We start from the raw sequence: 27255 nt of genomic DNA on the forward strand, positions 1-27255 counted from the left end.
TGGCTCTAGGGTAGCAATTTTATGCGCGAAAAGTATCAGAAAACCATTAAATAAATTTATAATAAAAATTATTAAGCACTTAGTACTGGGTGTAAATCACCTTACGCGTATATATAATGAGTATTAGTTTAAAAATAAAAAACAAAACCACGACTATTATTGCGTAAGTAAAGTCAAAATTTTATTTACAATAAAAACCGACTAGTTTCGGCACCCCTCTGTGCCATTGTCAAGGTGGAAGATTTTTTTTATTTGTTTTGTTTTTCTTCCACCTTGACAATGGCACAGAGGTGTGCCGAAACTAGTCGGTTTTTATTGTAAATAAAATTTTGACTTTACTTACGCAATAATAGTCGTGGTTTTGTTTTTGTTTTAAAACTAATTCTCGTTATTGTCAAATAATAACGCGTTTATAAAATATTTGATTTTGTCAATCCTACGATAAATCTAAGAAAAATATGATATTTGCTTGAACCATCAAAATCCACAAAATATACCAGTTTATTTCTACTTAATAGCTTTAAAAAACGATATTTAAACCTGGAAGTTAGCTGCGAAATCTATCTTTTATGACTTTACATGGTCAAAGAACTTTCAATACTTCCGTACTTTTATTATTTTTTTTTCAAACATTTTTCGTATCGTCGCGTTGTGAGGAAAGGTCAGGTGCACCGGCTCCAGCTGCTGGTAACCGGGCGATGTTTGGAAATAAGCCCCCTTTGAATGAACGCCCCCCCCCCCTCACGGAAACCGAAAGTGGTGGCGTGCCGGGTGTCTTTCCACTCTCGCGTAGCCCTTTCCAGTTTTCGCTCGCTCGCGTCTCTCTCTCTTTGTTGCAACAAACACGCCGTCGCGAGTCCGTCTGTAGCCCGATCTTGACTCGCATTTGCATTCCATTTTGAAATTATTATCCTACAAATGCGCTGAGTGATTCTCAGGTTGGTGTTCTTTTTTTTTATTTTGCTTCGTTGTAAATTCTTTTTTAAGTTGGAAGTTTATGGATGATAGAGTTTTAATGAGTTTTTAAGTTCTATCAGAAGTATATAATATTTGAAATGTTATCTCATGTTAATTATATCGGAGATTTATTTTATATTACGTTTCAGTGAGGTTTTGGGTTCTATTAGAAGTCTATAATATCACGGATTATATCGGAAGTCTATAATATCACGGATTATATCGGAAGTCTATAATATCACGGATTATATCGGAAGTCTATAATATCACGGATTCTATCGGAAGTCTATAATATCACGGATTCTATCGGGAGTCTATAATATCACGGATTCTATCGGGAGTCTATAATATCACGGATTCTATCGGGAGTCTATAATATCACGGATTCTATCGGGAGTCTATAATATCACGGATTCTATCGGGAGTCTATAATATCACGGATTCTATCGGGAGTCTATAATATCACGGATTCTATCGGGAGTCTATAATATCACGGATTCTATCGGGAGTCTATAATATCACGGATTCTATCGGGAGTCTATAATATCACGGATTCTATCGGAAGTCTATAATATCACGGATTCTATCGGAAGTCTTTAATATCACGGAATCTATCGGAAGTCTTTAATATCACGGAATCTATCGGAAGTCTTTAATATCACGGAATCTATCGGAAGTCTATAATATCACGGATTCTATCGGAAGTCTTTATTATCACGGATTCTATCAGTAGCTTATGTCTCAGATTCTATCGGAAGCTTATGTCTCGGATTTTACCAGAAGATGATCTATCAATAGATAATACCATCTCGGGATCTATCAATAGTTATTACCATCTCGATATCTATCAATAGTTATTACCATCTCGATATCTATCAATAGTTATTACCATCTCAGAATCTATCAATAGATAATACCATCTCGGGATCTATCAATAGATAATACCATCTCGATATCTATCAATAGTTATTACCATCTCAGAATCTATCAATAGTTAATACCCTCTCAGAATCTATCAATAGATAATCCCATCTCAGGATCTATCAATAGATAATCCCATCTCAGATTCTATCAATAGATAATACCATCTCAGGATCTATGGTTTATCGAGGATTTCTTGTCACGGCTATCAGAAATTTATTGTCTCGGTTCTATCGGGCAATTTATAATATCTCAAGGTTGATCAGAAATTTCTAAAACTCTTACGAGAGAAGTATTTATTTGCGCCATAAACAAAACAATAGAACAATGTGGGTAATTCCAGGCAAATTCAAATAATATAGATGTAATAGTTTTAGAAATATAATGTATCTCGGCTGGCAATATTTTTCTTCCAAAACGTATTTCCAAGGTACATGTTTCGAGGGATGAACGGTAGATAAATCTGCTTCTGGTGCTATCTATTTCCCCCAAGTGTACCCGGCGTTTGTTGAACCGTCCAGGTTATTGTTCCTCACGGTGCGTAATAGCGTTTTTATTTTATTCAAAATATAACATTTACTCGGAATTTATACCCGCACGCGTGATTTGATATTGTCGATTTTTTGGTCGTTTGCCACCAGAGTTGGACATAAGGATATTTTTTTAGTAGTCAGCCTGACTAGTGAGCCTCCTATCTTAATTTATTTTAGTAGTCACTGACTAGTGGGGGTAAAAATGGGGGTATAAAAACAAGGACAGCCAACATTTCGCTTTACCCGTCTGAATTATAATAGGAGTTTATTATAAATGGGAATGATGAATTTATGATACGCCATATTCGCCATTATTTATGAATATCAAGGTAAATTTTTCACTAGTCATATTAGTTAGGAAGTAGTTCACATCTGCCCCATTACTAGTTTTGGCTGACTAAGGGTACGCGACGATTGGATTAATAGTTGTAGACTAAACTAAGGCTTGTTTCAATATAAAACAGGGTATTTAAATACGGAGCAGCTACAAAAGAGCGAGAAATGGCTTGTTTCAATAGAAAACAGAGTAATTAAATACGGAATAACTACAAAAGAAACAGAAATTTTTATATCAATGAAAAACAGGGAATTTGCATTCGGAGAAGCTACAAAGGGCCAATGATGGCTGGTTTCAATGGAAAACAAGGTAATTAATTACGAATCCGCTACAAAGAACCAGAAATTGCTAACCTAACCTAACATTAACCTAACCTAACTTAACCTAACAAGCATTGAAACAAGCCATTTCTCGCTCTTTTGTAGCTGCTACGTATATAATCATTATGAACATCAATATTCTAGTCTACAACTATTAATACAATCGTCGCGTACCCTACGTAAACCAAAACTAGTATTTTGGCAGATGTAAACTACAGTCATTAGTTACAAGGGGAGCGCATTCGCGTTTTTGCCCGGCGTTCCTTTTGAGAAAACTCGCTAGCTCTCTTTCTACCGCGCGAGTGACGTAGCTGGTTGACGGTTTTCCCGTAGACACGGAGAGTAGGGTGTCTTATAAGTACCATGTAGTTTGTCTGTCATGGGTAAAAAAAATGCAAAAATGTGGTGAAATTGCATAATCTTGGGAGAATGTGAAAGAATATAAATACGTTGGAATTATTTTTGGGTTTTTCAATTAATGTGGTCGGACGTGGTCAGAAGAAGGAACTATATTTTTTAATAAAACTTTCATTAAAATAAAAAATAGGAACATTTTAATATTGAAAAGACACATTTTGAAATTCATTAAAAAAGGATTATATTGTTCCGTTTAAATCTGTCAACTGAACAAAAAGGCAGCTTATTTTTTAAACTTAACTACTATTTTTTTAGTTTTATCTTTTTTCCTGTCTTGGGCCTCAGTAATACTATTTGAATTTAAATATTTAATTCTAGTTCTCATTTTTAAATAAAAAAAACAATCTCTCTTGGATATTTTGAAAATAATGGCATACGTTCATTAGTTAGGTTATTGATAAAAATTTAAATCTTAATTTCCTTTCCAACTTTACCATAAAACTATCACATTTACAATTTCACTATTAATTTATAATAATATTAGGCCTAGGCTCTATGCTTATAAAAGTTCTGGGTTTAATGTCAGCTAATCCTGGAAGTTTTAATAATTTAGAGAATATAATACTTACAGAAATTTATAGTGCCAAAAACAAGTGTAAAATTGAAGGGAAAACGACCACACGTATTTATTTTCTATACCGCATACTTTCTTTTAATAGGAATTCGACTGATTTCTCTAGTCTCTCCTCTCTTCGCGCTCTACTACCCTCCCCGCGGCTTGTTTCTGGTTTCCTGTCAACCAGCGACGTCACTGAAGGTGGGCCGGTAGTTGCCAAGCCCCCCAACGTACCCGCTGAAGCGCTTCTCTACAGACCCCGTCGAAAGAGCTAACCTTATTATACGCAGTATTTTACCAACCTTGATTAGTTAGTGAGCTCCCAGATTTCGTTAAATTTTAGTAGTCAGAGCATTTATTTAAGTAGTCAAATGCCGTGACTAGTGCGTTATACCCAACCCTGTTTGCCCCTATTTATAGAAATTGTCTTTATAATTTCGCAATATTAGCTGTGGTTACTGTTGATGTTCATTAGCATTTTTTCTTTAGAATGTGTTATTGTATTAGAGCGATAGATTTTTATTAGACCAAAGTATCGATCGGTTGAGTATTTAATATGACGAAACCAATTTGGCCTAAACGGAAGTGTCATTCAGTTTAACATTTTATTGGACTAAACAAATTTGGCCTAAACGGAAGTGTCATTCAGTTTAACATTTTATTGGACTAAATAAATTTGGCCTATACGGAAGTGTCATTCAGTTTAACATTTTATTGGACTAAACAAATTTGGCCTAAACGGAAGTGTCATTCAGTTTAATATTTTATTGGACTAAACAAATTTGGCCCAAACGGAAGTGTCATTCAGTTTAATATTTTATTGGACTAAACAAATTTGGCCTAAACGGAAGTGTCATTCAGTTTAATATTTTATTGGACTAAACAAATTTGGCCTAAACGGAAGTGTCATTCAGTTTAATATTTTATAATTTAATTAGACGAAACCAATTTTATTTAGATAAATCGGTTTTGCTGAGTTTAACGGTAATAGTGAGTGTAGGGAGCTATTGGCTCGCGTGGCATGAAGGGCTTACCACCACCCTCCTACGCATTGTAACCCGGCCACCTGTTTAAAGGTATCAAAAGTCGCTCGATGACTTGAGCCTAGGGTGGTGCCAAGGGTATAAGCCTAGTTGATTATTACTATTATAGTATCCGTACGATTTAATATTATATTCGATAAATCGATCTTTATTACACGATAGTATCCCTACGATTCGAACAGGCAATTTTAATTAAACGATAGAATTTGAAGATTTTAATCGGTTTCAGAACAATTAAGTGTTATTCAACAAAAGTATCCGGACTATATAATATTTTTTTTCGAACAATTGGCGTTTATTAGACCTACGTTACCCTACGGGAGACTAAATCGTTATGAAGAAATTTGTCCTCACCTAGAAAATCAAGGAAGTGTCGCGCCTTTCGGCTTAGCATTATTCCGCAGACAATTAAAAGCTTTTGGCGATTTGTTGCGAGGGGAATTTCGCCCCGAGCAAATAAAATCACAAACAAAGTGTCTATTATTTTCGGTGAGACGTCTTGATGAAAGACGAAGAACCATTAGGAAAAAGAGCGGATCATTTGTGCCCAGTGGTGGCGGTGGTACCAATTGAATCCGTGTATCGCGACAAACAAAACGAACGTATGAAAGAAGCGGAAATTTAAACATGGTCCTTTTTCCTAATGGTAATTAACACTCAATTAAATTAATCCTTAGGCTTAGTCCTCTAAACGGTACATACTGAATTATTGTATATTGTTTTCAAATTTATTCAAACCCTTATTCATAATTAAATTGCATAATGTGACATATTCAAATTACAATTACAATAGTTATTTTGACTTCCGTGATTTATTTAAGTCGTATGCGAAATAAAATACTCGAAATACTTGACAGTTATTAATGACAGTTGTCAATTTTATTTCGATTTTTTTCTCCCTGAGATGAACAATTAATAAATATAATGAATTTTGGATGCCTTTAGGTATGAAATTAACCCTCCATGATACCATTTTATTTCAAAGGAAAATTAATCAAAACATATACACTTACTTGGACTAAAAAATAACCAGAATTTAACCGAATCTACGATCCTACTATTGGGTCGCTCGAATATGTATCATAGTACGTTTTTGCATCAATTAGATATCTATTTGATCTTAGCCTAACAAAGAAGAAATTTATTTAAAAAAATTTATACGAATGTGTATTTTTTTGATGGCTAAAGGTACTGCTTTTTGATCTAAGCGTAACAAAATATTATTAATATTTATTAAACCACTCGCATAGAACATGAATCCTAACGGACCAACTTGTTTTCGAGGCGTGATTAAATATAGTGCGAAGAGTGATGGTGTTGTTTTTACATTTTTTAGAGTATAAACTTACTTTTTTATCCAGATATTGTACATTAATTTTAGGCCAGCTTGTTAATTTCACGCCTCGAAAACCTGGCGTTACGTACGTAAAGTGTTCACAAGTTTCACTGATAGCCTTCCACATTGTGAGTGGGTTACTGTATGTATCGACAAACTACTACACTTTGATCTTAACCTAACAAAGAAGAAATTTATTCATTTATTAAAATGATACTTTATACGAAGTCCTCTATTTTAGTGATGACTAATGATACTACACTTTGATCTAAGCTTCACAAAGAAGAAATTAATTAATATATATTATTCAAAACATTTAATTCGAAGTCGTGTATTTTGGTGATGAAAAAAGATACTTCACTTTGATCTTTACTAAAAACCGAATAAAAAAAAATATATATATATATATACCATTTAGAGGTAAAGGTCTAAACTATTCATTTGATTCATTAAAGTGTTTCAAAACATATGTTACGGAATTACTAAAATTTCAATCTGTTTGGAGAAATCTAGCCATAGATGTATCAATTTTCCAATAGAAAATTAAAAGAAAAATACACCCTTGCAAATGATGTCATCGGTTGTAGAAATTATTTATTCAGTTAAAATAGTGCACCAACTTTTTATTATTCAAGTTAGAGAAAAACTGACTTTGTTTGCAACTATTATTCTGAATTAATTCGTTATAATGAATACATTCACATAATTATTTTCTTTTTCCCCGTTGTCCGTTCGGGAAACAATGAAACCACGGCCGAAAATGTTTTTTTGCGAGTCACGCTAATTGTAAAAGGTTCCAGTTAAATAAGAAAATTTTAAGGTACAATGGCAAATTGGGTTTAGTTATTGTTCGCTAGTCCGTGACACTTGGTAGATCCCTCTTCAAAAAGATCTGCGAGGATTTAGATTTCAATTTTGGATAAGATTAGTTGCTCGTTGGCTACCACGTTTGGATTATAAGATTTTGAATTTTTGGGTAAGATTATAGTTTAATTTTTTATTTATTTATTTATTATTATTTTTAGAGTTGTAAGTCAGAAAATGTTTCGGAAGATTACATAAGCCTTTTTTCCGTAAATGTTTACGTATTTTACCGAAAAAAAGGTTTTTATTCCATGATTACCCTAAAATTATTATTCGCAAATTTAAATTTCACGGCATTTTCGGCTCATTTTGTCGAATCCAAAAGTAAAACTAAACCTTTTGACCAGTAGAATAAAATAAAAATTTTTTTTTCGGATTTGCGGAAAATTTTCAGCAGCTCGGAAACTTTTCCGGAATTTTTTCCATTATTAATTTTTCCGGAAAATTAAAAACTCTAATTATTTTTATAATTTTATTTCTCTGTTGAGACTGGCTGCTGGTTACAACAGTTAAATTATTGGATTTTAGTTTTTAGATAAGATTATGTTTTTTGTTTGTATTTGTTTTTTTTTTTAATTTTGGGGCACTCACTGTTTATTAAATTTCGATTTTTGTCATTTGAGAGGCGCGAAAAATTACATTTAGACATTTAGGTAAGATTATAGTTTGTTGTTGCTTTTTACTCATTATTTTTGACTGTTGAGACGCGCGTGGTTACAAATGGATTATTAGATTATAATTTTAAGTAAGATTAGTTATGATTGTACTATGTCGTAGTTTTTGGCTTACAATTGTTGTAGTACATTTCAAATTTACGTAAAGTTGTGGATTTTGTGCCTCAAATGGTTGCAAACTTCTAACTTGGAATGTTAGTATTGTCTGTGTTGTATCTTAATAAATAATAATAATAATAATAATCAGCTAGGCTAATTCCCAAGGCACCACCTTAGGTATAAGTCATCGAGCGACTTTTAAAGCCATTAATTCAGGTGACCGGGTTACAATGCGTAGGAGGGTGGTGGCAAGCTATGCATGCCACGCGAGGCAATAGTTCCCTACACTAACTATTACCGTTAACCTCAACAAGTTATCTTTAAATGCCCATTCCAAGTATCTAACAGTTTATCGGAAAAATAAAAAAATAAAACCCTTTTTAAGGCGTTTTTATTCTAGACTAGTCTAGAGGTTTAGTTTTAATTTTGGATTCCAAAAAATGAGCCAAAAATGCCGCGAAATTTAAATTTGCGAACAATATTAGGTTAATCTTGGAATGAAATTTATTTTATTATTTTCGGGATAAAAACTTTTCCTGAAAAAAGGCCTCTCTAATTTTCCACGGAATATTTTCCCACTTAACAACTCTACTTTGTTGGTTAACGAGCCCAACCAGTTGCTTAATATTTCTAAACTCAGTAATCTGACTCTGTTGGCAGTTGAAAAAAAGGAATTCCATAATTTTAAATTGTTAGTAAATCTAGTAAATGTGACACAACACCCATATAGTAAACAACTCGCATAGAGTGGAAGGCCCTATGAAAGTGCATGAAACATAAATCCTAACGGGCCAACTGGTTTTCGAGACGTGCATAAATATAGTCCGAAGAGCGACAGGGCCGTGCAGTTATCTTAATTTGCACCCCCCCCCCTTGAGCTTCTTCGACGGGCCCTACAGCTACGGGCCCCACAGCTACGGGCCCCCCTCGCGGGCCCTTTTCGCCCGGTCCCCGGGGATTTGCCCCCCCTGCCCCCCCTCTGCACGGCCCTGAAGAGCGATGGTGTTGATTTTTTAGCGTATAAACTTACTTTTTATCCAGATATTATTAACTTGTTCATTTCACGCCTCGAAAACAAAATATTGCGTACGAAAAGTGTTAACCAGTTTCGCTGATAGCCTTCTACTCTATGTGAGAGGGTTACTCTATGATAACGCCCTTGAAACTAACGTCAGAGGCGTAGCTGAGAACTCAGAGCCCCCCCCCGCAAACATCTCAATGAGGCCCCCCTTTTTATTTTATTTTTATAGTTAGCGCCCCCCGCCCTGAAGCTCGAGGCCCCCCCCCCGCACCGCGGGCCCTGCGGACCATCAGCTACGCCACTGACTAACGTAATATATCGCCGTACATTATAATACGTGTTTCTTTGTTTCTCTATTCATTTTATGTCTACTCTGCGCAGTTAAATACTGGCTACGTTAACAAATGATATTAGTTAAAGTCTATGGCGAATAGCAACGGAATTGGTGAGGTGTGATTTTCCTTTGACCGACTAGTGTTTGCGAGTGGAAACTATTCGGTACTCGCGTTTAACGATATCAAATGGGTTATTTCGGTTAATCGCGCCAAAAGTTTCCTTATATCTCAGCTAGGTAATTTATAACTCGTTAGTGAACACCTCCAGCGATACCGTCTCGATTCTTCGTCGATGAAAAGCAACGATTTCACGATGGCTATCCAGAAGTTCGCAACAACCCTCCTTCGCCGGGAAATGATCCCGGTCTCGGTTCCGACTCCGTTTCAATCGCGTCACACCCTCTTACGGCACTTACCAACGGAATCGCTTTGCGAGAACGGACTGATCACCAGGGCCGTTCTTTTATTTGCTGTCCTTGGAAAAGTTCAGCATTATATCGTTTGCTAGTTCGTAGTATTTTATAATTTTTTTTACTTAATTTTTTTATCGCCCACGCCCTGAGAAAACGGAAAATTCGTACAACAGGCTAATCAATTTATGATTTCAATTGATTTATCAATGTTCTGTGATTTCCATTGATGTCTCACATTTATTTTGTGATTTCCATTGATGTTTCACATTTATTTTGTGATTTCCATTGATTTTTCAGGTTTTCTGTGATTTCCATTGATTTTTCAGTTTTTCTGTGATTTCCATTGATTTTTCAGTTTTTCTGTGATTTCCATTGATTTTTCAGTTTCTGTAAAATTAAAATGGATTTTTCAGTTTTCTGTAAAATTAAAATGGATTTTTCAGTTTTCTGTAAAATTAAAATGGATTTTTCAGTTTTCTGTAAAATTAAAATGGATTTTTCAGTTTTCTGTAAAATTAAAATGGATTTTTCAGTTTTCTGTAAAATTAAAATGGATTTTTCAGTTTTCTGTAAAATTAAAATGGATTTTTCAGTTTTTGTGATTTACGAGTATTTGTCACAATGTTCCTTCAATTCCCATTCATTTCTCAGTTTTGATTTTCATTGATTTGCCACAATTGTTCCGTAATTTACATGGATTGGCACAATTGATCTTAGATTTTCATGGATTGGCACAATTGATCTTAGATTTTCATGGATTGGCTTCTTTGATTTTCATGGATTTGGCAAAATTGATCCGTGATTTTCATTGATTTGCCACAATGTTTCAGTGATTTTCATGGATTTGCCACAATTGATCCGAAATTTTCATGGATTTGCCCCAGTTGTTCCGTAATTTTCATGGATTTGCCACAGTTGTTAAGTAATTTTCATGGATTTGCCACAATTGTTAAGTAATTTTCATTGATTTGCCACATTGTTCCGTAATTTTCATGGATTTGCCACAATTGTTAAGTAATTTTCATTGATTTGCCACATTTTTCCGTAATTTTCATTGATTTACCACAATTGTCCCGTGGTTTCCATTGATATTTCAGTTTGTCTGTGATTTAGAATGATTTCTAACACTTTTTCTACAATTCCTATTAATTTCTCAATCGACTACTCTTTTCAAATATCCGAGAGGAAAACGTATAGTAAAATATTTCCTATCAAAGGGGTTTTATTATCAACTTCTGATTCGACACGATAAAATTAGATTTGATAAGAAAGCGACACGAATTTCCTATAATTTTTAATTTACATTTGAACTGTAATCTCTGTTTCGACCTTCGCTGTCGAGGAAAACATTTCAGATATCTGAAAGTAAATTTTAAACTGCTTCTAATAATTCAACAACGATGAAACTAAGCTTATTGAATGAGACTCTGTCAATCAATTCGGTTTTCATCAAATCGTAAGAGTAATAATGTCTACCAGGAAAATGTTCAAATTTTATTTTGAATCACCATAAATAGTCAATTTGGATTTAGAAATTAGAGTTATTGAAATATTATTCGGCCATTCAAGATTATAATTATTCCACGTTTCTTCCATGTCCTTGTACCGCGTTCAGATGTGTTTCAGTCTTGAAATTTTACTTTTATTCTACTTTTATTGATTTTATCTTGATTTAAGGGAGACCCTGCCATTATCACGATTTGTCATTTTTGGATAAATTTCCGTTGCAATTGGTTTTAGTATTCAATCATTCTCTTTAATGAGGTGGCGCCTTGGGAATTAGCCTAGCTGATTATTTATTTATTTAATTTATTTTATTAGTTATGTAATTTGTTCCAATTTAGACAATTATTCTACAAAAATTATTTAAAATTGATGTTTGAAGTACATTTTACCAAAAGTGACATAATTACCAAAAGTGTGTCAATCGGACCTATTTCTTAATGAATGTTACGAGCGAAATACAAGTTGGGAGGGGAGAAGGGAAAGTATGCCTTGGGGAGGGAAGGAAGTTAAAACCAACAAATAACGCCTCGTAGTGAGGAACGGAGGAACTAAGTAGCACTGGTTCTGTGGAGATGCTATCGCCATCTACCTACGATATAATACCATAGACTAAAAAAGATCCAGAAAGGCGACAATAAATAGTCTTTTATGTGGTCGATCTTGAGTCGAGCATTCATTAAACCTTTAGCATAAGAAAGTACAGGGATTGTCACACTTTTGGTAATTATGTCACTTTTGATTTTAGCAATTGTTCTCGATACTTGTTGAGCCGAAGAGATTCTTTTTTAAAATTATATATTACAGTTCCTACACTTTCTAAAACTTTACATTTTTTTTAAATTTGCCCAGATACGAATTAATTAAAATGTCTCTGGTTCAAGATTACTTATTTGAGCGTTACTCTCTCAATAGAGGCCGATGCTCAGGAAGTACTAACGTCATCTGTTGTCTGAAAACGTTACTAAATATTCTCAGGGTTTCCCTTAATTTATTTTTTTTTTATAAATTTGTAAAGATGATAATTTCAATTTAGTGTTTTATTTTCAAACTTCAATTGTGCAAAAGGTGTTGAGATTGTTCGAAATGCATTTCTTTGAACTCCAACGCATGGAGCATGGGCAAACTACTAAGCTATAGCCTGTTTAAAGGGATTATATAGAGGATCTCAAAATTTTGCCATTTCTGACACCAAGGTTTACAGAAGCTTGGGCTAACTAGCGCTGGTTACGTTAAAACAAGTCGTAGTGTTACAATCAAATTAATTTAATTTAAGGGTACGGGTGTGTAGCCACCTGTGCAAAGATTTATCGTAACTTTACCTTACCTGACCTGACTTTACGTAACTTAAACTATATCCTGGTTTGTTCGACTTACATTTAATTTTAAGTCATATTTATTTAATATGAAATGGATATAGTAAGTGTTTCTATAAAATAGAACAATAAAAATTAGAAGTATAAAATGTTTTATCTGCGTCACGGGCGCAAGTTATTTAAGTGCTTCACTTGCACGCGGGTTTCAGATTCCGAAGGGTCTCGCGACTGCAGCGCGTGCCCTCTACCTTCACGGGCGCCAGTTATTTAAGTGCTTCACTAGCACGAGCACGCGGGTTTCAGATTCCGAAGGGTCTCGCGACTGCAGCGCGTGCCCTCTACCTTCACGGGCGCCAGTTATTTAAGTGCTTCACTTGCACGAGCACGCGGGTTTTAGATTCCGAAGGGTCTCGCGTCTGCAGCGCGTGCCCTCTACCTTCACGGGTGCCAGTTATTTAAGTGCTTCACTTGCACGAGCACGCGGGTTTCAGATTCCGAAGGGTCTCGCGACTGCAGCGCGTGCCCTCTACCTTCATGGGCGCCAGTTATTTAAGTGCTTCACTTGCACGCGGGTTTCAGATTCCGAAGGGTCTCGCGACTGCAGCGCGTGCCCTCTACCTTCACGGGCGCCAGTTATTTAAGTGCTTCACTTGCACGAGCACGCGGGTTTCAGATTCCGAAGGGTCTCGCGACTGCAGCGCGTGCCCTCTACCTTCACGGGCGCCAGTTATTTAAGTGCTTCACTAGCACGAGCACGCGGGTTTCAGATTCCGAAGGGTCTCGCGACTGCAGCGCGTGCCCTCTACCTTCACGGGCGCCAGTTATTTAAGTGCTTCACTTGCACGAGCACGCGGGTTTTAGATTCCGAAGGGTCTCGCGTCTGCAGCGCGTGCTCTCTACCTTCACGGGTGCCAGTTATTTAAGTGCTTCACTTGCACGAGCACGCGGGTTTCAGATTCCGAAGGGTCTCGCGACTGCAGCGCGTGCCCTCTACCTTCATGGGCGCCAGTTATTTAAGTGCTTCACTTGCACGCGGGTTTCAGATTCCGAAGGGTCTCGCGACTGCAGCGCGTGCCCTCTACCTTCACGGGCGCCAGTTATTTAAGTGCTTCACTTGCACGAGCACGCGGGTTTCAGATTCCGAAGGGTCTCGCGACTGCAGCGCGTGCCCTCTACCTTCACGGGCGCCAGTTATTTAAGTGCTTCACTTGCACGAGCACGCGGGTTTCAGATTCCGAAGGGTCTCGCGACTGCAGCGCGTGCCCTCTACCTTCACGGGCGCCAGTTATTTAAGTGCTTCACTTGCACGCGGGTTTCAGATTCCGAGGGTCTCGCGACTGCAGCGCGTGCCCTCTACCTTCACGGGCGCCAGTTATTTAAGTGCTTCACTTGCACGCGGGTTTCAGATTCCGAAGGGTCTCGCGACTGCAGCGCGTGCCCTCTACCTTCAAGAGCTACAGATAAGTGACGTAGACGAAACATTATCACATGACCTCCCGTATTTTATAGAAACACCTATTCAGAAATATGTCACTAATATTTCGTTAAAATTAATCTTAAGACACCAATTTAATTTTGGTACCATTGAACATTTATAGGATAGCTCAAATCTCAACTACATAAAACCCGAGAAACTATTTAGGTTCCCTGAAAACGTACTAGCCGAGTAGTACTACTTTATGAATCGCCATCTAGTATCGGTCGTAAGAACTTTTCCTGTCATTTTACGGAAAATTCGATTTCACTTTTTATTTAGTTAAAATATTATTTTAACGTTTATTTTTAAATTCTTCATAAATAGCCAAGTATTTCATAAATTATCAATTATTGCACCAAGAAAGAAAACAAGTGTTAAATCTAGTCCCCGTCAGATGTCATTACTGTTTCAATTCGAATTGATAATTTGAATCTGACCTATGTAGGAATTCATACGGATGAACTAGTACGTTCTCAATAAACCTAAATACGTTCTTTCGTAGAATCTTCGTAATGTCGTCATTGGCGGTAAGATATTGCCAGTTTAGATCGTATTAGGATTTCGTTAATAAATTTAATAGTTACCAAACGGTGACCCCTCAAATACACCTGTTTATATGCAACGATAAAATTATTTAGTGCTTTCCAATTAAGCTTAAACATTCCCGTATTTATATCCTCAACCTAATTTCTTTATATTTTAGATTACACAGTCACTTGCGAAAGGGTGTTCGTAAAAAGCTTCCGTAGCGTTTCGCAGACGTTTAGTCAAGCAAACTAGGCAGCGTTACCGAAGCATTTTGAAGTTTTCCTTAACCTCTTTAATAACTCCTTCGTTGGCGCGTCTTCGGGTCAAGGGAAATTGGTAAAATATAGTGGGTTTATTCACAAAAAAAGTGAGAGTATAATCGGTTGCAACCTTAGAAAGGGAACAAAATCTATCTATACTGGTTTGCGAAATTTCGAATTTTTTGGTTGTGGTTTCGGCTTATCGGTGTTCCCGCTCTGGTTATCTTGATTCGGCTAAATAAAATGCGTATTATCAGAAGCAAATAAGGTATTTCTTATTCGGGAACTATGACACCTGTCATTCGCTTGAAACACTGATTATTTTTTAAAATACGTTATACAAGATGGATTTTTTTATTATAGTGTGATTTTATTTAAATACGACTTGTATGAAGGTAACTATAGCCCCGACTTGTATGAAGGTAACTATAGCCCCGACTTGTATGAAGGTAACTATAGCCCCGACTTGTATGAAGGTAACTATAGCCCCGACTTGTATGAAGGTAACTATAGCCCCGACTTGTATGAAGGTAACTATAGCCCCGACTTGTATGAAGGTAACTATAGCCCCGACTTGTATGAAGGTAACTATAGCCCCGACTTGTATGAAGGTAACTATAGCCCCGACTTGTATGAAGGTAACTATAGCCCCGGCTTGTATGAAGGTAACTATAGCCCCGGCTTGTATGAAGGTAACTATAGCCCCGACTTGTATGAAGGTAACTATAGCTCCGACTTGTATGAAGGTAACTATAGCCCCGACTTGTATAAAGGTAACTATAGCCCCGACTTGTATAAAGGTAACTATAGCTCCGACTTGTATGAAGGTAACTATAGCTCCGACTTGTATTAAGGTAACTATAGCTCCGACTTGTATTAAGGTAATTATAGCTCCGACTTGTATTAAGGTAACTATAGCCCCGACTTGTATTAAGGTAACTATAGCCCCGACTTGTATTAAGGTAACTATAGCCCCGACTTGTATTAAGGTAACTATAGCCCCGACTTGTATTAAGGTAACTATAGCCCCGACTTGTATTAAGGTAACTATAGCCCCGACTTGTATTAAGGTAACTATAGCCCCGACTTGTATGAAGGTAACTATAGCCCCGACTTGTATGAAGGTAACTATAGCCCCGACTTGTATGAAGGTAACTATAGCCCCGACTTGTATGAAGGTAACTATAGCCCCGACTTGTATGAAGGTAACTATAGCCCCGACTTGTATGAAGGTAACTATAGCTCCGACTTGTATTAAGGTAACTATAGCTCCGACTTGTATTAAGGTAACTATAGCCCCAACATGTATTAAGGTAACTATAGCTCCGACTTGTATGAAGGTAACTATAGCCCCGACTTGTATGAAGGTAACTATAGCCCCGACTTGTATGAAGGTAACTATAGCCCCGACTTGTATGAAGGTAACTATAGCCCCGACTTGTATGAAGGTAACTATAGCCCCGACTTGTATGAAGGTAACTATAGCTCCGACTGGTATTAATGTAACTAGCGCCAATCATCCCTAGATTCTGTTAAATCTGGTGGCATAATTGTGAAATTAGATGAACCACCATGAATGTTTATACTTCCTTTAAGTTTAGAAATATTATTTACTTCTAGTATTAAATAATTCTTTTATAAAATGAAGAGACACGCGTGGATTTAACGATTGTAATTAGGTTGTAAAGGGACCTAATAACTGAGCTTTCGGCCCGTAGGCCTTCGTCAGAGTAAAAATGTAGTATTAGTTTAAATAGACTTCGTGATTGCAATCTTTCGCGCTTTTAAGGTTGCGACTGAGTTGTAGGTTGTACTTGTTGCGTTAATACCACCGTTTAAAAACTTCTTGTTAATTGGCGAAGACAGGACGATGTCAAAGACGCGATTTGGCCTGTAAAGCTTCGGTTTTAACGGGGGAGGGGGGGGGGACTGGATGTTTCTGGGTCGTTGCGCACTTTCGCTTTCTGTTGAAATTTACATTTCTGGGCTTGTTTTTCAGGATCGCGTGTCAGAATGAGTTCTCAATCCGGTTTTTAGGGAAACGCGCGTGGTAGTGTTTTTTAATTTTATTTCAAAGGTTGGGGTTTCTCATTATTAGTAAGATATGGTTGCTAAATTGTCTACACGAAGTGGTCAAGGCCGTACATTTGCTCATTTTGTTTTTTGGCGAAGTTTCGCCCAGATTGCTACCGTTTTAAGGATTTTAACGTTTGATGTCTAGCGATATTAAGTTTCAGTATTAAAAAGTGCAGTAGGAAATCTGCTGCGTTATACCATAGGTGTCAATATTTTAGGGAAATTATATTTAATGTCAGGAATTAGGTTATTTTTGGAGGAGTTTCCTGGCCGTTTAGTTTTTGGTAGAAAAGTTTTTTGGCAGATAAAATACGATATGTATTCCCAAATTTTGTGAAGGGGGAAGACTACAGTGGCGTCTACTTTCGCGCTGAACTCTTTTAATTTTGTATTTTAACTTATAAAATTAATATTTAAGTGTAGAACAGCCTCTTGTTTAGTGACTAAAATAATTTTTACAATTTTAAATTTAAAAGTAATTAAGTTATTACGTTTTAATTTGGAGCCCCGGAGCTAAACAAGCTGGGCAAGCGCCCAAACTACCCTTTAGTTAGGACCTTATATCTCGTTAACTATTAATATTAGAATTATCAAAATTATTGTAAGCATTAGAGGAAGGTTCAGTCTAATGAGAAAAATATAATTCAATGATGTAATTGTTAAAACAAACGTTCAGCTTGAACGAAAAAGAGCTTTTACTGTATTCTTCCCCCTTAAGAGCTATTTTTTTAATAACCCTTTAGTTATGGTTTTAATAAATAACAAATCCTGAACTTGGGCGAACAAACTAAAAATCATATATTTGGGCAATTTTTAAATCTATTTTTATTAGAATAGCGTTAGATAAATGGAAGATGTTGGTTTTATTTTGTGAAATAACTAATAATTTAAAATCTGTTCAGATAACATTTCCAATTTAGACCCTTAATTATTTTATAGAAATTATTTGAAATTGGCGTTTTAAGTAGTACTCGATATTTATAGCACTTTATAAATTATATTGATATATTATTTATTACAGTTTGAACCCTTTTAAAAACGTAAAATCTGTTTTTTTTTAATTTGATTATTCTACGGTTTAAATGTGAATGTAAAGGTGATGTTTCAAACTTACTCGCCTGGTTTAGAAACTATTTATTTGAGCCTAGGAATAGTCAAAACCGTGCGATGCCGAGGTCTCTACCCCTTCTGTTGATGCAGATAACGTTACTAATTATTTTAGGGTTTCACCTCAATAATAGTTAGAGTTGTAAGTCTGAAAATTTTCCGTATTTTGTTTTTTTTTATTCAAAGAAGAAAGGGCTGAGTGAGTCTGAGAAGACCGCGAGCCCGGCGAAGACACCATTTGATTAATCAGGGCGAGATATCATATGTGTAACGGCCGTTGGGGGATCGTGGGTCGTCCTCACACGGCCATCCACAAACTCTGCCTCCCGGACGCCTGGGATTACAGGAGTGAGCCACTACTCCCGGCAATTTTCCGTATTTTTCCGAAAACAATTAAAAAAGTTTTCATTCCATGATTAGTCTAATAATGTTTGCAAATTTAAATCAAGCGGCATTTTCGCCTCATTTCTTCGAATCTAAAGTAAACCTAAACCTCTAGACTAGTTTAAACTGATTAACAATGTAACATTATTAATGTTTTGTAGTATGTTTACTGTTATTAAACATTTTATATCGATAAAAAGTTAGAAACATTAAAAACCCTTTAGATGTATTTTATGTTTCAATTTTTCAATTTTTTGATTTGCGGAAAATTTTCTACAAATTTTTCGGCATTTTATTTTTCAGGAAAATAGTTATCACTTAAGTAGAAAGTAAATCTTAAAACTAATGAGAAAAGTATCAAGAACGTTAATTTCGAATTAACTCGTTGTATTAGAAATTATTTCTTTAATGACTTCAACCTTTGTTACCTGATGTAAGAATAGACAAAGACCTCTAGCGATCGGATTTAAAGTTACTTAATTTATTTTCAATTATTACAATATAAGTAATTTTGATAAAATGCCATTTGATAAGCAAATGATTTTACTATTTTATGGCAATAGGGACTTGGCAGTGCTACGTCACAGTTTTTTTTAATAGTTTTTATCGTGGGGAGAAAAATGTTACCACAATGGCGGCCATGGTCAAAGCTACGGAGTGCCAAGTCTCTATTGAAAATTATATATAGAAAATAGTCTATTTTAGAAATTGTAGTTTCTAGATTATATAGCTAAAAACAATGTACTTATAGCGCTAAATAATTCAGAGTATAATAAGTATCTTCAGCTGGAAGATTGCAAATTCCCTGTTTGTAAATATTTAGTATTTTAATTACACGCCTAAATGATATATGAAGCGTAATATAAGTTCGATATAAATATGACTTTTGTCTCGTAAATAATCTTGACGTTGTCGTTGCAAACGTCTCTAGAGCTTTACTTAACCTCTCCATTTTACACAATAAAATTCCGATTCGTTTATCAGTAATGTTGTTTCCAACTTTTAGCGCCGTTCTATTATTGGACTCCGGACTATCTCTTCAAACAGGCACGCTGATAATCTAATTAAACTCATTCCGGTTCGAGACATTATCTCTTCCCAGATAATATAACTGTATGTTATTTGAATGAGCGTAGACATAAAGAATTCGACACATCCGCTGTCTGCGAATGAAGTTAATAAAGATAATATTATGGCCTAAGCCTTGTCTTTTTAAAAGTTCATTATTTTTCGAGTGTTTCTAGTTCAAACGGGGTACGTTAAGAGCCTTGATTTTAAACGCGTCCACATATTCTTTGAAAGAGTCAGCCTGCACGAACAAAGTGATTATATTTGAGTTGTAAAACGGGATGCCGGTAAGAGCGGTCGCTGGAAGGGGTTCGGCCCAATGAAAGTGTGACGACGTCATTCCGCGCGCGAGGACAACTTTCTTCTTCAAATCTAGTTTGAGTGGAGGGCCTCATTTCGCTATTCCATTCTCGGGGGCCGACTTGAACTTGAAAATTTTGTTTCTCCGAGTATCTTTTGGTTCGCTTGTTTGCGGATTTTGTGGTTTTTAAAATAGGTTCGTTTTAACGTTTACAAATTTTCATTTAATTGTATTTATTTACACTCTATTTTATATTTTTTATTATTTTATTGAAATTTTTGTTTAATTTATATTTTTTATTTATTTATTTATATTTTTTATTTATTTATTTATATTTTTTATTTATTTATTTATATTTTTTATTTATTTATTTATATTTTTTATTTATTTATTTATATTTATATTTTTTATTTATTTATTTATATTTATATTTTTTATTTATTTATTTATATTTATATTTTTTATTTATATATATTTTTTATTTTATTTTTTATTTATTTTATTTTCATTAAAATTTTATTTTTTATTGATTTTATTTTGGTTTTATTTTCATTAATATTTTATTTTTTATTGGTTATATTTTCATTAATGTTTTATTTTTATTGGTTTTATTATTATTTATTTTTATTTTTCTGTTTTAAATTTTCAGCTGGCTGGTCGAAAGTTCCTGCGACTCATTCCGGAGTGGTTTTAAAGTATTTCTCGTCATGGACTCGTCTTTTCCTTCAGGCGTCATCCCCACCATTACCGCTATTCTCTTCAACGAAAACTACGACGACAATACGGTTAGTTGACGACTTTCTTTACTGGCTTTTGGTGCTATCCTATTTTATACGCTTTCGTTGACTTTTGTAGTTACATCATGAATGGGTTTTATGAGTTTGCGGTACACGTGAAAGTGAACGTGTAATCTTTTTACAAGAATTCTGTCACATGATACTTAAAGCTAGTATGAATATTTATACCGCCAGGTTTAACAGAAGCTAGGGATAATTGTCTCCATGGTTACGTTAAAAACAAAGCCTTCGATTGAAATGATTTCCGTCATATTACATCTGGAAATTAATTAATTTTATTACAGGCCCCCAGAGGTCCGATAATTCCTATAAAATCCTATATTTTCAAAAATCTCCTATAACATCCTATATTTTTAGCAAAATGCCTAAAAAGTCCTATAAAATCCTATAATTTCGATATTTTGTCCATTTCAAATCCCGCCTCTCAGGCAATTTGCTTAGATTTAGCTATAGGATAAATTGAAAAATTCCCATACAAAACCATTCCATTCAATACTTTTGTATTGTTAACATGGGGCCTGTTACAAAAGTATGCTCGGCGAGAATTCGACAATATAATTATTATATAATTATAATTATTATTATAATATATTGGAAAATCCTAGACAAACATATTTTTGCAACAGGCTCATGGTTACCTACTAGTATAAATTTGTGATAAAATGATTTAAATAGTTTGTATTTTTAAATGAAAATCAAAAATTTATTTCACTAATTATAGATATTGTTTTTAAATGCATAAAGTTAGTAAATGATTCCTTTAAAATCCTATATTTTTGAAAAAAGTCCTATGAAGTCCTATATTTTTAGAAATATAATCCTATTTTTCCTATAAAAAAATTAATATTTGAGTGGGGACCCGGTTATAATTTTACCCTATACGAGTTTTAATTTAAAAGTAGAGTTGTTAATTTTCCGGAAAGATAATAAGTGGAAAATTTCCAGAAACATTTTCCATAAATCGGAAAAATTAAAAAATTGAAACAAATTACTTTTTAATGGTTTTTAATGTTTTTATCGATATAAATGATAAAATGTCTAATAACAGTAAACTAACTACAAAATAGATTTGTTAATTTTCCAGAAAAATGAAATTCGAAAAAATTTCCAAAATATTTCCGTAAAAGTTTCCGCCAATAGGAAAAATAAAAAATTGAAACACAAATTACTTTTTAAAGTTTTAATTGATATGAATTATAAAATGTCTAATATCAGTAAACATACTACAAAACATAAATAGTGTTACATTGTTAATCAGTTTAAACTAGTCTAGAGGTTTAGTCTTACTTTTAGAAAAAATGAGGCGAAAATTCCTTTTTTTTTTAAATTTACAAACAATATTAGACTAATCATGAAATGAAAACTTTTTTTTATATTTTTCGGAAAAAATTCCGGAAAAAAGGTCTCGGTAATTTTCCAGAAAATTTTCCGACTTACAACACTAATTTTTAAATTGAACGTAGTTACGCGAAGTAGTACCGGCAGCAAATTTATAGGAGTGATGCGGTGTACGCATCCGCGCGATTCGGTGGGAAATTTGCCCTCAATGGAATCTGCGTCGAAATATAACTCGTAAGAGATTTTAACTTCTAAATAAATTTATTAAGCATTGGAGTGTATTTATAGGTGATTATGAAAAATATCGGTGGTCACGTGATTTGGTTAAGTACTACCAAGTTGAAAGTATCAAAATTGGCCCTTTTTGTAAATTCGTCTGGCTAGTTGGGCAAGGGTTAGATTTCTATTATTTCATTGTTCAATCGAAAGGATTTTTCGTTTTTCGTTTTGAGAGAAGTTTGCAAAGTCGTTAAATTAAGGTAATTGATTTATTAAATGAAATATTTTTAAATTCTATCCAAATAGATTTTAATTCATTTTCAGGAATAATGGAAACATGTATGTAAATATAACCTTGTGTCTTCTATTAAAATTGGGCTTGTTTCTTTATCAATACTTGGTCTAGAACTATAAGAAATAAAAAAAATATATAATAAATTTGTTAACTTTATGTATTTTTAATAATTTTAGAAAAATACTAACTTTTCAAACAATCAATCCATGGTTGGTGCTTTTTACTAAACGCGGACGACCGCGGGCCTCGGTAGGTGCAGACGAATTTAAGCAGCCGACGCTTTGTCAAAAAATAACCAAATCCCGTGAGCCTCGGCGCGCAATTCTTTTTCATAATCACCTATTACTCAAGCCTACAGTCAACAGTAGAATTAAAAATAACCGCGAGGTCGGGAATTCAAAGAAATCCTATATACTTTACAAGAAATCAGAAATCCAGCCAGGATTTCTTCAAAATCACACTCTAAATGCCGAAATCCGGACGAGAAATACCCGTAATCAGCGTGAAATCAGGTATTTCAAAACCCCGTACACATTTTTGGCGAATGTCCGACCCCTCGAAAATAACCAAATTTCAATTAATTTTAACTAAGTTTTAAAATGAAATCACTATTGCACAGTTTGAAATATTTATTTCAAACTGTGCAATAATGGATTTAATTTTAAAACTTAGTTGTATGTACAAGGCTTAGCCAGTTTTCCATAGTTAATTTTAACTAATAAAAAGACAAACATCGTTCCAACATAGTCGTACGTTATTGACAAAGCCATAACTTTAGAAACGTGAAATATAAAACAATCTTTAGGACATTGGGTTGATGGCCAAATGAAATAAGCTGTAAGCTATTCTAATGATGATAGTGTCAGCTCTATGCTGCCCTGGGATCTGCTAATGATTTAAGTATGTCTTGTAATTAGTACTTCCTATTTCTAGCTATTAAATAATATCTTTATCTACTTATCTTGATTTATAAAGACAAAACATGTTCACCTCAATCAGTGGCGGCTTAAGAAGGCTGGGTCCCTGGGGCGGCAATATTTCGTGACACCTCCCAGGACCGTGCAGAAGTTTTCACGGGTCCTTCGTTTTGCACCCCCCCCCCCTCGAGCCCAAAAACATTCTTCAAGTTTAGTTGTTCTGATTTGAACCCCCCCCCCCTCGAGCTTCTCCGGTGGCACCCCTGGCGGACCGCCCCCTCACCCCCCCTTACGCCGCCACTGATCTCAATCTCTTCAAATCAGATTAAATCTTTTCAGAATATCAGAATTGATTTAAGATTATAAAAAATACGCGTTTCAGATTAAGTTTCCAGCTTTGAAATTTAAATATCCCTTATTCAAACAGCTCTCCGCTACGGATTGATTATTAGTAAACAATAAACACACATTAATAAAAGTTGCTTTAGCTTAAAATTGAAAAAACCTTAAAAAAAATTACCTTACCTAAAGTAACGTAACGTTTACACTCTAATGATAACGATTGAGAATTCGTTTAAATAAATCAGATGAATTTTAATATGGTTTTATTCAGATTACTTTAATTAACCAAATGCTATCTGCAGATGTCTAAAATACCTCATCTGATTTTGATACGTTGAAAAAACTAGGTGATACTAGACGAAATAACAGTTAACCTATCACGGTTGGAAGCGCTACTGGCAATTGCTCTGATAATTAAAATAATTTAAAGGCCAGTTAGTTTGGCACCTAATTGGAAATTAAAACATTGAAATTAAGCTATTCCGTGACGTCACTTTGTAACCTTTGACCCTTTGTCTATTTACTATCTATCTATTGCTACTATCGAAATCGTTGTCATAAATAATTTGGACATGATAAACTTAATTTCTAAATTTCATATACAGTTTATCAGACGAGAGTAAAAAACAAGAATTTTGTGTAAAGTCAAAACGTTCGCCCTCATGTGGGCAATTATTATACTAATACGACACACCAAAATTGAATACAAACGCCTTGTTTGACGGGAAATTATGAACAACATAGGATGACCAATTGGTATATTGGAGATGAACAACTAATTTGCAGTCTGAATGGTTAATAATAATAATAATCAGCTAGGCTAATACCCAAGGAACCACCTTAGGCCTAAGTCATCAAGCGACTTTTGAAGCCTTTAATTCAGATGGCCGGGTTACAATGCGTAGGAGGGTGGTGGCAAGCCCTGTATGCCACGCGATCAAGCCAACAGCTCCCTACACTAACTATTACCGTTAACCTCAACAAGTTTCTATGGAAGGGGAAACCGAAGAGCACGGGGAAAAACCCCTTAAACCAGTGGGGAAAGAACTTGCAAACTCAACGCAGAAGGAGTTGTTTCGGGTTTTCACCCAGTGCCACAAGCTGGGATCAAGCCCGGCTCCTCTTGCTGCGAGGCGAAAGTGCTAACCACTCCGCCACCCAACCTAGTAGTAGTTAAAACTTCATTTGTATTGCTGGCAGCTAGGAGCAACAAACACAGCACCCCACACAAGGTCCCGCAACCCGTCAAAAGTTGTGCATTTTCTTGCGTACAGTTTTCAATAGTTAGACGCATTACCGCCTGCTGCCGTTGGAAGGGGAAAATGGTCTTCACCCTTTCCTTTACACGTGCAGCGTAAAGGCTCGTCCAATGAAATTTGTACACAAACACTGCGTTTGCGTGTTTAAAGGCTAGCTGCGTTCTCCTCGCGTTTGTCGCTCCTAGGTGGCAGTCTGCGCTTTATGGCCGTCTTGATTCTATTGTTTGCTTCCGGTGTTGGGTAATTTACTACCAGCTTACAATTCGTTTAGAATAATTTATGGAATTGCTTAACACTTAGGATGGTTTGGGTCTGTACCGACGCAAAGGTCTGGAACACAAGTACAAGACCTTGCTCCTGATTGTGTCCATTTGCCACGCCCTCTTCGTTTCCGGCTACATTCACGTCTACAGCATCTTCCACTATTGGAACAGGAGTCTTTGACGTGACGTCATCCGCGTCGTCTCACTTCTCATCATGTCCAATGGAGTCCAATTACACGCATCGTCGTATTTATATAATGTCGCGGTCTTTGGGAATGTTAATAACATTCCCACCAAATATACTACAATATAATCATTAATTATAAATAAATTTATAATCAACAGCGATGTCAAATGGTTTTATAAATAAATTTATAATCGTTTTACGTAATTTTGAATTTATACACAGATTTCCTACGAAGTATACCAATAGACCCTTCAATAAAACATCTTAAAGGAAATTGCCAAGAAGTAATGTTTCCGAAAGCCAGGACCTACGAATTACCTTTTATTTGGTGCTTGTTGAAATAATGGTAACTTTTCATCAGTAAACAGTATGTCGTGTTTTTTATAATCTTTAATATGTCCAAAAAATCTAACTGGTTAAAAGGAAACACTTATTGCATACCGTACAAGTGAAAAGTTTTCATTATTTCTACAAGCATCAAATTAACAGTAACTTGCAGGTCCTGGCATTCGAATATACTATTCATTGGCGATTTCCTTGAAGGTGTTTTATTGAAGGGCCTATTGCAGGAGCATTGTTTTGTTGGTAGTTCTAAAATAGGCTAAAATAGCCCGTATTAACGCGTAATTCTGTTCGTTTTAGTACCTATTTAATCCACTAGATGGCAGCCTTTATTTGGGCGGAATATAAACGTTGAAATGTTGGTTACATTAGTAAGAGTGTTCGTTGATCAGATACTGCATTATGGCAACACTTCGGGAACCAATGTGGTAGGGTGGATTTCATTTTTCTTGGGTCGAAAATTCGTCTCAACATAGTAATAGTTCTTTTTATAAAATAACCTTGGCCATCTTGTTGAAATGTTGCCTCCCCGCTTCAGCTGTGGATCCATTTTCTTTCCCACTAAAGAGTTTATGAACTCATTCTTAGGCATTGGCTGAACTATTCCAGGGAAAATTTCAACAAGTTGGGCAAGCGTAAAGACATATTTTAAAATCAACTATTCTCCCAAAGTATGTATTAGCACATTCTGGGTAACAACTACTCTATAACTTGCCAATAAATAGTCAAGAAAATTACCACGGAAAGGTAAGTAATTGTAATTTCAGTGGCGCACCCAGAAATAATTTTGTGGCTTGAATTAAATAACATCAATGCATTTCCTGGCTACGATGCTGTATAAATTAGTAACACATAAAAATTAAATTTTTAGCAGATATTCGAAAATTTAAATTTGGAGGTTACACTCGTGACTGAATAAAATAAATACCTAAAATAAGTCAAATAATTGACGCAAATAATAGGATTATGATTATTAATTTAATTCATTTTTGAAATTTAAGTCGATCTCCTGTAAAATTTCCAATTATTTTATAGCCCAGGTGAGGACCAACATCTCAAGATAAAACCAGTTCTATCATTTTAGCCCTTGAATAGCCAAACCAAAAGAAAAACGTAAAACCTACATCGACTAAACGAAAACGTGAATTTAAAAAAACATTCATTAGCATTAAAATTTACCAGTTATTGGGGTATTTATCAAATGACCATGTGGACCGAATTCAAGGTCATCCAAAGTTAAATGCTATATACATGTGTTTAAATGTTAACCATTATGAAGATATATTGTAAAATATGTATTGCTAGATTTGGCTTTATTATTAGCAAATTATTCTGGAAATTATCAAGTTACCAGTTGATTGTTAGTCGTCATACAAGTGTTATTGACATAACAGAAAACAAACCACCAAAGCAAGAAAGGTCAAAAGTTTATAACGTTAAACCATCGTCG

General features: G+C 35.1%; 1 protein-coding gene and 1 long non-coding RNA gene across 4 annotated transcripts in view; both read left to right on the forward strand.

The window, feature by feature from the left end:
- LOC149951382 (uncharacterized) overlaps positions 1–27255 on the forward strand; it is a 435419-nt gene that overhangs the window by 315978 nt on the left and 92186 nt on the right. The window lies entirely within an intron of this gene.
- LOC149951394 (uncharacterized) lies at positions 798–25662 on the forward strand. Of its 3 annotated transcripts, none has more exons than XR_016479997.1 (3): positions 798–938; positions 20496–20631; positions 25314–25662. It is a non-coding gene; the product is annotated as an uncharacterized LOC149951394 (long non-coding RNA). The 3 variants fall into 3 exon arrangements; XR_016479999.1 differs by lacking the exon at positions 798–938 and adding an exon at positions 19619–20045; XR_016479998.1 differs by lacking the exon at positions 798–938 and adding an exon at positions 19619–20041.

The sequence above is a fragment of the Leiobunum rupestre genome, chromosome 3 (assembly GCF_980474605.1).
Source record: "Leiobunum rupestre chromosome 3, qqLeiRupe1.1.hap1, whole genome shotgun sequence".
Lineage (NCBI taxonomy): Eukaryota > Metazoa > Arthropoda > Arachnida > Opiliones > Sclerosomatidae > Leiobunum > Leiobunum rupestre.